Genomic DNA, 12,369 nt, shown 5'->3' on the forward strand with positions numbered 1-12,369 from the left:
GCAAGAGACCCCTGATCTCAGTTAGCTGATTGCTGAACCCCCTGACGCTGACTTACCTCGGGCTGCAAGGCCCAGATTGAGATCCCCAACCTTCTGAATGGTTGAATGCCACAACGTTCTATTACAGGTTTCCCACCCTCTCTTTTACAGAGCGAGGATGCAAGACCCCTGATCTCAGTTAGCTGATTGCTGAACCCCCTGACGCTGACTTACCTCGGGCTGCAAGGCCCAGATTGAGATCCCCAACCTTCTGAATGGTTGAATGCCACAACGTTCTATTACAGGTTTCCCACGCCCTTTCTTTAAAGATGTTCAAAGTTGGGAACTCAGAAAAATACCCTTGATGACCACCTCTGCCTCTGCAGAGTGGGTCCAAAGACTTGCACAGTCAGGAGGTCTGAGAGTGCAGGGGGGGCGCGGGTATGGGAGTTCAGGGGCCTTCCTGGCGCTTGAGCGATGGCAGCTGGGTCGGGAGCAGGCGTGGTTCTCCTTCCCCAGTGTCTGCTTATTTCATTTGCCCATTTTTTGATTGGCTCTTTTATTCTGGAGGAGGAGTTCTAATTTTTTTGAGTTTTTTATATATTCTAGATGTCAGTCCTCTCCACTCCGTTGGTGTTTCCTTTGATGTGCAGAAGCATGTTTAATATCTATCTGTTTTGGGGGGGGTTGAGACAGGATCTTGTTATGTGGTCCAGGCTGGCCTTGAACTCTCATTGTAGCCCGGGCTAGCCTCGAACTTGTGGTGAACCTCCTGCCTCAGTCTCCTGAATGCTGGGATTACAGGTGTGTGCCACTACACCCAGCAGAAGCTTTTTACTTTGATATGATCCAAATTATTAATTCTTGGGATTCTGTTCAGAATGTTCTTTCCTACACCTGTGTCTTCAAGAGTTGCACCTATTTTGTCTTCCAATAGATTGTTTCTGTTTTAACATTCTGTTTTAAACATTTCTGTTTTCTGTTTCTGTTTTAATATTCTGCATGTGGATATCCAGTTTTCTTTGCACTGTTTATGAAAGATGCTATCTGTCCTCCAGTATGTGTTTTTGACCCCTTTGTCAAATAGTTGAATATTCCTGGGGTTGTTTCTGCTACTTTATTCTGTTCTATTGATCTGTATTTGTTTTTGTGTCAGTACCATGCTGTTTTTATCACTGTAATTTTGTAGTGTATTTTCAAATCTGGGATTGTGATGTCTCCTATTTTGCTCTCATTACCCAGAATTGCTTATGCTATTCTGGGTCTCTTCCAATTTCATATGAATTTTTGGACTGTTTTCTCTAGATCTGTGAGGAATGCTATTAATAATTTAATTGAGATTGTATTAAATCTTTGTATCAATTTTGTAAGTAGAGGCATTTCAAGTAAAGTGGATTTGCCTGTCTAGGAACAGGGAATATCTTTCCATTTCCTGGTGTCCTCTTCTATTTCCTTTTTCAGAATACTGCAGTTCTTATTTTAGAGGTCTTCTACTCCTTAGGCTAATTCCTAAGTATTTATCTTGATGCTACTGTGAATGGTATTGCTCTCCTAATTTTTTTTTCTCAGTAAGTTCATTATTAGCAGTATAGACGTTACTAATTTAAGTGTGCTGATTTTGCATCCTGCTACATTGCTGAACTTGGTTATTAATTCTAAGAGTCTTTAGTGGAATATGTTGGGGTCTTGTAAGTAAAAGATCGTGTCACCTGAAAACGTTACTTCTTTCTTTCCTATACGTATTCCTTTAATTTATTTCTCCTGCCTGATTCCTCTGGCTAATGTTTCGAGGACTATGTTAAATACTGGAGTGGTGATAGGGGACATCTTTGTCTTGTTCCTGATTTTAGAAGGAAACCTTTCAAGTATCCGTCATTTAATATGATTTTGGCAGGGCCAGGGATGTAGCTCAGTGGTGCCATGCCTGCCTGGCAAGTGCAAGGTCCTAAGTTTCATTGCCCATACCAGGGGAAAAATGATATTGGCAGATTTGTCATTGATGGCTTTTATCAGATTGAAATAAGGACCTTCTATTTTCTTTGGGGTTTTAATCATGAATGGATGTTAGATTTGTGTATGTTGAACTGTCTTTACACTCCTGGGATAAAGCCTAGTGGTCATAATATATGATCTGTTTAATGATTTGTTGCATTCTGTTTGCCATTATCTTGTTTAGGAGTTTTGTATCTGTATTCATTAAAGAGACTGTCTTGTAGTTGTCTTTTTTTTTTTTTTATCTTTGTCTAGTTTTGGAATCAAGGTAATGATAGCTTTTAGGAATGAATTTCAGTTTCATTAAAGTCTGAAAAGTGTTGAGATTAGACTTCTCTAAAGTTCTTACAGAATTCAGTGGTGAATCCGTCAGATGGGGAAAGCAGACAGACCACTGAACTCAGTGCTGAATGTAGTCAGGAGCCAGGTAGGGGTGTCAAGCAGTCAGTACTTTCAGAACCACCCCCCTCAAACAACCAGCCTGGCTTCTCACCACAGAGGGCAGGACCCACAGTCCTTCCTGGCCGGAGCTCCTGACACCTTAAACTTTTCAGGGGGTCTTTATCTAGCCTGGACCCTCTCAGTGACTGTTTCAATTGTGGCCATCTCCCATCTAGTCACTGTGGTAGGGTGACTTCAGAATCCCTGAAGTGTATATATTTGTTCTGTGGCTTCTGGTTCCTGAAGTAGCTAGCTCGATTTTAACCCTTCCCAGAATGGCTCCTAATTCATCACTCTCAAATATGGTGGGCACTGCCATGGATTTTTCTCTGATTCTATTCTGTTTTCTGCTATGAAGAAGGAATTACTTTCAGAGTAAAACCTGGTCCATTGTTTATCCTTGGGGCATGGACCGTCTCCTGGCTTGTGTTAGTGAAAATATGGCCCCCTCCCCAGGAGCCATGGTTAGCATTGCAGAATGCTTCCTTTTCCCTGCATTGTCTTCAGTTTCTCTCCAATATCTCGTTTTCCTGGTGGCTCTTTCTTAATTCCTGGAGCTTTTTTTCCTTTTTTTCTTCTTCATTAAGTTGTTTTCCAGGTGTTACAAGTCTGGGTCCTTGAGAGACTGTGATATGCTACTGGACTTTACACTGCCATCTTCCTTCATATAAGCATATTTTAACTGTACTTAGCTCATACTTTTTGATTTATGGCCACAATAATTACAATTTTCATGCATTTTATAATTCAGTGATGTGTGAACATAGTACATATGTGCATACTATTTGTTGATATTAGAATTTTGAGTGCATGCTTGATATTCTTTGAGATACTGAGTATACAGGGATGAAGAAACAATTAAGAAATGAGAAAATAACAATGATAGATATTACAGTGAAAATATTAGGAGAGTAACTGAGATGCTCCTTGAGGTCTTTTCTAAGGCAAGACATTTTCTGAGGGTGTGACATTTAAGCTGGGACTTGCTTGATGCGAGGAAGCAAGACACACAAAATGTATGGATGTAGGCACTCCCAGAAGAAGAGAATAACTAACATCGTAACCCTAATACCTTTATAACCAGGATGTGTTCAGGCACAGGAAGAAGGCAAGCATGCTTGGAATGTGGTCAGAGACTGATGGTTCCCAGAGTAGGTCATGCCTTGTGGCCTTGGTAAACTGGATTTATTGTATGCACATCAAGAAGCCAGGGAAGTAATACTATCTGAAGAAACTGCACTGGATGCTATGTGGAGAAGAGATTATAGGGGAAGATCAGAAATAAGGAGACCATTGAGACGGTTGTGCTGACCAAGAAGATAGTGATAGACTGGATTTGGATAGTGGCCATGGCACTGGAGAAAAGCGCTGGGTTCCTTGCTTTTGAATTGACTGTAGAGAAGAGAAGGAATTAAAAGCTACTTCTGCATGTTTGTACTTGAGCAAAGGACATTGGGGAGGTTGCCATTCTTGAAATGGACAGGATTTGGAGGGGAAATGAAGAATTCTGTGTTGGGCGCTTTAACTTGTGCTGCACGTAGTCTCAGAGTCCAAGGGAGAGGCATAAACTTGAGAATCATCCATATATATGTGACTTTTTTTTTTCCGGTACTGGAGGATCAAACACAGGACCTTGCACTTACTAGGCAGGCACAGTACCATTGAGCTAAATTCCTGGCCCTATGACTTATAAAAGTATAGGACAAGGTAACATTTGTAATGATTGTAAATTGAGAAGGAAGGATCTCAAGACTCATCATGTTTGCAAATTCAGTAAACTGGTAGTAAGATGGGAAAAATTTTAAAGGTATGGTATCTTGAATATCGAGTAGAAATTATTTCAAGAATTAATTGAAAGGTTGAATAAGATTAGGACTGAGAAGTGGCCCTTGAATTTGATAAAATGGAAGTGGTTAGTGACTTTGAGGAGTGAGCAGTCAGTGACACAGTTGGAACTAAAACCCAGTTTAGGTTAGCTGAGGAGAGAATGTGTGGTAAGAAGTGGACACGGTGTTCTGCTGTGAATGGTGGCTGGAATATGGGGTCAAGCCCAGAGGGACTGAGGGACTGAGTTAGGGAGGGTAGCTGCTTTTATTTTAAATTTGTACTTGTAAGTCAGCTGCAAGATCAGCTCTTCCCTACTGCACATTGCCCTCCAGACATGGGTTTTCATGAGTTAACTGCTGACAGAACACAGGAACTTTGCAGCTGTCCCTGCATATCTTGAGAGCAGTGCCAGCAGCCTCCAGAGGAATTCCCACAAGAAAGCACACGTTTATTCCACTCTTCCTGCTCTAGCATGCAGTGATTACAGAAGACAGGTAGATAACACCTTGTCCCTCCTCCATACTTAGTGATTCCTCAGGTTACAAATGCTTTTGTTTGTCAACAGTTTGATTTGCAAATAGAAGCATTTGGCAAAAATTTTGGTTTCGTTTGCAAACTCTGCATCAGGTGACAAACATGGCCGTGGCCATCTTTTCCAGAATCCTGGAACAAATTAAGTTTGTGAACTGAGGTGCCACTGTACTAACAATGCAGTGCAGGATAAGTGCTCTGTGGTCTGTTTACCCTGGGCCTTGAATAAGGGCATTCAATAGAGAAATTAACCTCAGTCACAGAAGTGTTACAGTGAGCAGGTGAGGAAAGAGCTTGTGAAAGAGCTTGGTGGAGCCAGGGATGCACATGGTCAGGAGGTGTAGGGCTGCTGAAGGAACTGAGCCAGGCTGTTGAATGAGTTCTGTTACCTGGTAATCAGATGGAGTCTTCTAAGTGAGAAGCGGTACAAATTTTCCCGGAGTTGAGTCTTTGTGGGCTTATGCTTGCAAACAGCGGACTCCTCAAAGCTTATACCATGAGCCCAAATTTGCTTTCTCCTCTAGGAAAAAAAATAAGGTCTAAAATTTCCCTCATTGTTTCACCTCTAAGAATAAAGCATGCAATCAGTATAACTGTTGCGTTCAACTGTCTATTTAAGGTAACACAGGAAATATAGCAGTACATTTTCAAGAAAAGCTGATTACCATCTGTTATTAGTAATCATCTAAAAACATCACTAAGTGTATGCACTGGCAATGATCAGTGACACTAGATGAGAAGAGGAAAACATGCATCACTTAGGATGTATTACCTCATACCCGAATACATCAACTTAAATTAAGTGATTTTTGGAACATATCACTCAAAGTATAGTGTTCTACCCTATGCCCAAAATGTTCTACTCTCACTTTTTTCCCAGATGTGCAATCTTGTGTATTAGGTCATACTTGTGGGACTACACTTTCAGCCTTACTGTGAGGGTGCTTAGAGCCTGGGTCCTAGCATTGAAGTGGAGCTTTAGTAAGGATTTATCCAGGGATCACCTCGTGGCTACATCTGTCCTCACAGTAGCATCCTGTAAAGGGGAGATTACAAAACCAAAGATCGCCGTTGGGATTCACAACTACTGCAGGTTTTTAAAAACCAAAGTCTATCCTATAGTAATGGTTTTAACCACTGTCTGATATTTAAATTTAAAAGCTGATATTCAGGAGTCTTTCTAAAGGTAACTAAATTTTAAGGGTTTTATCTTGAAACAGAATCACTTCTTTTAAATATACAACTTAAGTTTAGCAAACTCAAAATTTTGAGTTTTGCTAAATGAGAGGCAGGCAGCGGAACCACAGCCAAATCCCTAGCCCAAGTTTTGCTAAATAAGAAAAGTCACTTAACACTCACATTACCATTTCCCTCGTGCAAGTTGCTTCCACTGGCCCAGTGCTGGGAGGCCAGAAGTGCCCCTAGTGTGAAGTGCCAGGAAGCATGGAAGAGTAGCAATACAATAATAGGTAGCATTCCTAGCCAGTTTTTCAGCAACCTATGTATCTCAGAGTTCAGTACTGTTTCAAAAACAAAGATGATGGTAATATCTTTTTTTTTTCTTTTTGGTACTGGGGATCAAACTCAGGACCTTTCGCTTACGGGGCAAGTGTGGTGAATTGAGCTAAATCCTCCTTCCTCAACTGATGAGTGCTGGGATTATAGGTATGCTCCACCACACCCAGCTATATTGACTTTTTTGCATACTTACTTAGCACATTGTATTTGCCTTTGATGTTTGTTTCTAGTGAAATCTAATAATAAGTTCTGGTTATTGGCCAGGCATGGTGGTGCATGCCTGTAATCCCAGCACTCAGGAGGCTGAGGCAGGAGGATCACTGTGAGTTCAAGACCAGCCTGGGCTACATAGTGAGGCCCTGTCTCAAAAAAAAAAAAAAGTTCTGGTTATCTTTTACTAATTCATGTTTATTTGCAAAAAATAACATAATTTTGTGTTACAATGTATAAAAACTCTTATTTGTAAGTGCATTAGGTATGTTTTGTACTTCTCCAGAACTCAGTGATACTCTTACAATATACAACAGATGCATTTGGGACACTGATACTGAATAGGAAGCAAGTGCCGAAAAATCTGAAAAAGCATATGAGAGAGGAAAAGTCTGTGTTATGAAATGGAAAGATAAAAAAGGCATCTACTTACTGATAATTATTCATAATACAGAAATGACAGAACTTGAAAAAAAATAAAACTAAAAATATTCCAGGGCTGATGATTTAGCTCAGCGGCACAGTGTGTGCCTGGCAAGTGTTAGGTCCTGAGTTTGATCCCCAGAAAATACATATTTTTATATATATATAAATTTTCCAGTAGTGGTCAATTCTATGGGTGGTGGTATTGACAGAGTCAATCAAAATCTAACAAGCTTATCCTATAATCAAAAAGTGAGGAAAAACATAAAATATTTATGCACCTTCTGGACCAAACATTATGGAATTCATTATTTATTCAAAATAAGGAGGTTCAAAAAGTCATTTGCAATTTAGATTAAGTCTAATAGACCAAATAACTGAAAAATACAAGATAGTGAAATGCCATCCAGGACGTCCATCATTGATGTCTTCACCATTATATGTAGTGGGTAGACATTTTATAGAAATTGTACCACCCACAGAATAAAAAGAAAAGCCAACAACTATGTGAAGTGTCTTCACATAAATTCTCAAATTCACAAAGAATTTGGAGACTAGATACTACTGACCAACATTGTGTTGGGTATCGAATGTTTTTTGTTTTGTTTTGTTTTTTTGGGGGGGTACTTGGCATCAAACTCAGGACTTTGTGTTTGCAAGGCAGTCACAGGACTGCTGAGCTAAATCCCAAGCGAAGAAAAATCACTGAATTTGATAAAGTTGTTTTTATATTTTAAAATATATATTATCTTATAAAAATTAACAAGATTGGACTGGTAAGGGTTACATAACTCACCTATTATGGAACTTCCCCAAACCTCTTTAATCCCTCCCCCCTCTACATACACATACCCTGTATATTTCTACCAGGGTTAGCCTTTCTATAGGTGATCCTATCAGTTTAGACTTTCCTAAAAGACTTTTCCTGCACTTCTAACCAGGCTGAACAGTTTTGATCCCTTAAGACACACCATATTTTCCTGCGCTGTTTCTCTCTATAATGTTACCTAGATGAAGACCTGCCAGACAGATGTGATTTTTCCTTCCATTGTACTCCATTGTTTTGTACTACTTATACTACTTAACCCATTCAGCCTTCTATTATAGATAATTTATGCTTCCCCATACTTTATGAATATGCAAGTCACAGAACACACTTCAGGGAAGATTTTTGGTTCATTTCCTTCACAATGTCTTTAAATGTAGTATATACAAATACATCTTTTTTGTTTTTATGTGAATAGTTTTTTTCCCCCACTTACTGAAATTTTTATGTTTATATATGTACCTTCCTTCCTTATTTATTTATTTATTTGGCACTGTGAATCAAACTCAAGGCCTTGTGTTTGCCAGGCAGGCATTGATTGGAACCCCTCAGCTACATCCTCAGCCCCGTACCTCATTATTTTTAACGGCTTCCTTATCTGTAAAGTGGATATTACCTACTTTATTTAACCAGTGATGAACTCTAGAAAGCTTTTAAGTTTAGTACCGATTATGCTGCACTGTGCCTTTGCACACTTGTGCAGATGTACCAGAAAGATACCTTCATTGAAATGAAGTTACTGAGTCAGAGGTCCGTATTTTATTGTTAGTTTTATTTTTGCCAATCTGTTAAACAAAAATGGTATCACTGTAGCCTGTAGCTAAGTGATGCTGCGGCCTGCCTTGCAAGCGCAAGGTCCAGAGTTCATTCCCTGGTACCAAAAACAAATAAAAATAGTATCGCTATAATTTACATGCCTTCTTTACTAGAGAGAAAAATATCTTTCCATATGTTGGCTATTTGTAGTTTTTCTCTGAGAATTATCCGGTGATATGTTTTTGCCAAATTTCTACTAGATTGTCTTTTTTATATTAAAAAAATCAATTTTTTATAGGTTCTGGATATGAATCCTTTTCTCTAACATTATGAACTGCCTATTCCCAGTTTGTCATTTGTCGCTTAACTTTCTTATGGTGTCATGTCTCTTAATTTTTAGGTAGTCAGATCTTTAATTTTTTAATTTCTGTCTTCTCTATTCCATCTTAAGTAGAAAAGACTTCTCAATCCTATAATTATAAAAATGTTTTCTTCTGATAGTTTTTTTTTTGAGAGAGAGACTTGCCCTGTTACTTTTGTAGTTTCTCTTAGAAATTTAGACAGCTTATGGAATCAGGACCTTGTACTTGCAAGGCAGACGCGTTGCCACTGAGCTAAATCCCTCTCATTAACCAGTTTTTAAAAGCATTTGTTGAGAATTTTTTGTTTGGATTGCAGTTTACTTATAGATTATTTGAGGAGAGTGGGTGTCTGTCTTTGCAGTACTGAGTTTATCATTTTTGACCCTTCACTGTGTCTCCTTACTCAGTTTAGTTTTTTGTCCTATTGTATAGTTGTACAGCTTTTTCTTCTATATCCTGTATCTTTTTGTTGTATTTCTTCTCAGTTTTTATTGCCATCATGAGTAGGATCCACTTTTCTATTACCTTTCCTAATAATGTTAGCTACCTGATAATAAAACTATTAATATTTATGACTATTTTATTAATCTTAGTTTTTAATTTTCTTGGTATAGAGTTATACCACTTGCAAAAACAATGATGTTTTTCCTTTTTTCTGTCATTTAGCCCTCATTTTTTTTTTATTATTATTATTTTTTTTGTTTTTTGGTACCGGGAATTGAACTCGGGTCCTTGCGCTTGCAAGGCAGGCCACCCAACCGCTAAGCTAAATCCCTGGCCCGCCCTCATTTTTTTTTTTTAATTGTCTTACTCAACTATTGAGAATCTCTAGGGAATTCTTTTAGAATAGTCATAGTAGGGAGGCATCTCTCTCTCTAATTTGTAGATGGAGATAGGAGTGTGTGTATATGTGTTTTGTTTTGTTTTTAATTTTGAAAAAGTGTCTAACAAAGTTTCCTAGGCTGAATTCAAACTTGTGATCCTCCTGCCTCAGCCTCCTATAGTGCTGGGATCACAGGCATGTACTACAACGTGTGGTCCTACATACTTAAGTTAAATGCGTTGCTTGCTGTAGATGCCTGAGAGATGAATTTTGTCAGATAAGTTTCTTCTGTTTTTTATTTACTAGGGATTGTTATCAAAACTCTATTACATTATAGGCTTCTTTGATAGCTACTGAGATAATCCTTTTTTTTCCTTTTAATCTGTTAATGCAGTAAATTGTTTTGAATTATTTTCCTATTGTATTATCTTTGCTTTCTTGTGACAAAAACCAGTGAGTCATATGCTCTTTTCATTACCCTTACTACTAAATTTGGTTTTATTTAGAATGTTTGTTTCTGTTTATATAAGCAAACCAGCTTAAACTTTTTTCTCTTTTTACTTACAGTTCTTCTTACTATGTAATAGTTCATATTTTTGGGAGCTAGGGTAGTAGCTTTGAAGGTGAAATATTCAGCATCTTTGTAATTTTAACCATCGTAAGCAAGGGCTGTTAATATCCTAGCCACTTTTCTCTGCTCATGAGCAAATTACCAATTTCATATGTTACCTTTTTAAATGGTAAATGGAGATAAAATCTAACTTGCAGTATTGTTGTAGGGATTAAATAGGATATTCTCTGTTTAGCATTACTGTCTCATGTAAGGTAAACATTCATCCATATTATCCACTGTTCTCGCTGGTGTTCCTTTAGGTAGATGACTAGTCACCTCAGTCATCCCCAGCTCTTGCACAGTGTGGTTGTAAACTACACTAGAGAAAGAGGGCATAAAGATGGGCCAGTGGTCCAGCTGGCAGCGGCAGCCCCAGCTCCATGTGATACACTTCCAGCAGGTCTGGATCTCCTGTGATCTAGAGCTCTTTCCTGCCACCTGTGCTGTACAGGCAGCTAGGGCAGGGACTTAAGTGCACCTTGACGTGATCGCCTGTCTGGGGTTTGTTCTCTACTTTAGGAATGCTTCTTTATCATAGCTACTGAAGATTTTTAACCTGAATGGGAAATAACTGTTTGAAGTTTTAAAGAATTTTTAAAGACTTCTTTGTTGAGATACTGGGGTTCTTTGTTACTATAGCAAAACCTAACCTATACTAACTGAAACAGTCTAACTCATCCCTATTTTTAATCAATATTCTTCAGTATGAGGGGTGGGCAATACCTGAAGAACTGCAAGTGTGGGCTTTTTTTTTTTTTTTAATTTGTATATCTGGATGGGGTGCATTATAGGGATTCAGCACAGGTATACAATGTATATTAAATCAGATGAAATCAGGATCATAATGTAGAAAAGCTCTGGAAAGGAAATCTGTACATGACTTTTGAGAACATTTTGTGAGTTTTCTTTTGTTTTTTGAGGAACTGTTTAGATGTTTAGTGTTTTTTTTGAAAGGAGCATAAAATGTTAGGCTGAGATAAATGTGTAATGTGGAAAATGGAGACTTGTTGGACTGTCATCAAGAAGCAGAATATGGTTTTTTTCCAGGCTTTACTACTTCAGTAATCCTTCATCTGATACCAGATATATTTATGTTGAGTCATTTCTTTCTCTTTTGCTGGTGAAGCAGAAGATCACAAAATGATTCTGCAGAGGCAGTAGCATTACGTTCAGTTTCTTTTTTTGTATGTGTCAGATAAGAGGCCTGCAAATGGAAGTTGTCCATGTTGCCTTTTCAGCGCAGGATTGACATTAGTTCATCAAGCTGCTTATAAAGAACGAAGTTCTCTTTGTTGAAAGGTGACTGTACCAGGAACAATGTTAAGATTTTGACAGACTACTTTTGTTTTTACAGATATTTTTTGTTTTTAATGTTTAGAAACTACTACTTTTAAGAGATTTTGGGGACAAGGGCCTGCAAGGACCAAGTGGAAATTAGTATATATATTTACAGTCAGGATTTCTGAATCTTCACTTTAAAGAGAACAAGATAAAATTTTGAGGTTTAGTTTATTTTAAGCTAGAAGCTACTTTCTAGTTGGTAAAAATGTTGCAGATCTGAAGAATAAAAGTAGTGTAAGGGGCTGGCTTTTGGCAAACTTGAATAGCAGTAGGAGGACCTGGGAGCCCAGGGTGGTTCCCCATCCTCCACCCCTACCCCCCGGGGGGGTTGTCAGGACAGAAGGCCCCTGGCTGGCTGTCCACTCTCCCTGTAGCTCACTGCCGAGTATGTGCAACAGGTCTCTGTGGCCGGGGGCTAGGGCAGTGGCCTCTCCATCAGTCACCAGGGCCTGGAAAGGAAGCCTGCTACACAAATGGGCTGTGGGAGTTTTGAGGTTTTTAACTATTTACTTCAACAGGTATTTTATAGAGGAAAATGGAATAAGGACCCTGGAGCACTGGAAGTGTGCCTACAATTTTCAGTTCTAGTGAAGCAGCAGTTTGATCTCGTTTATTTTTTCTAGGTATTTCTGGATTCTGCTTGTATAATTTAAATTGTTAAGGAAGTTATTTTATAATATAGTTAATTGCTGTTATGTATTTTAACAATGACATAATTATTAGAATA

General features: G+C 38.6%; 1 protein-coding gene across 6 annotated transcripts in view; it reads left to right on the forward strand.

Annotated features, from left to right (window-relative positions):
- Positions 1-12,369, forward strand: part of Rad50 (RAD50 double strand break repair protein) — a 219,766-nt gene that overhangs the window by 195,539 nt on the left and 11,858 nt on the right. The gene's annotated exons all lie outside the window — the stretch shown is intronic.

This window comes from Fukomys damarensis, unplaced genomic scaffold, assembly GCF_012274545.1.
Source record: "Fukomys damarensis isolate Sample0158 unplaced genomic scaffold, DMR_v1.0_HiC HiC_scaffold_9, whole genome shotgun sequence".
In the NCBI taxonomy this organism is placed as follows: Eukaryota; Metazoa; Chordata; class Mammalia; order Rodentia; family Bathyergidae; genus Fukomys; species Fukomys damarensis.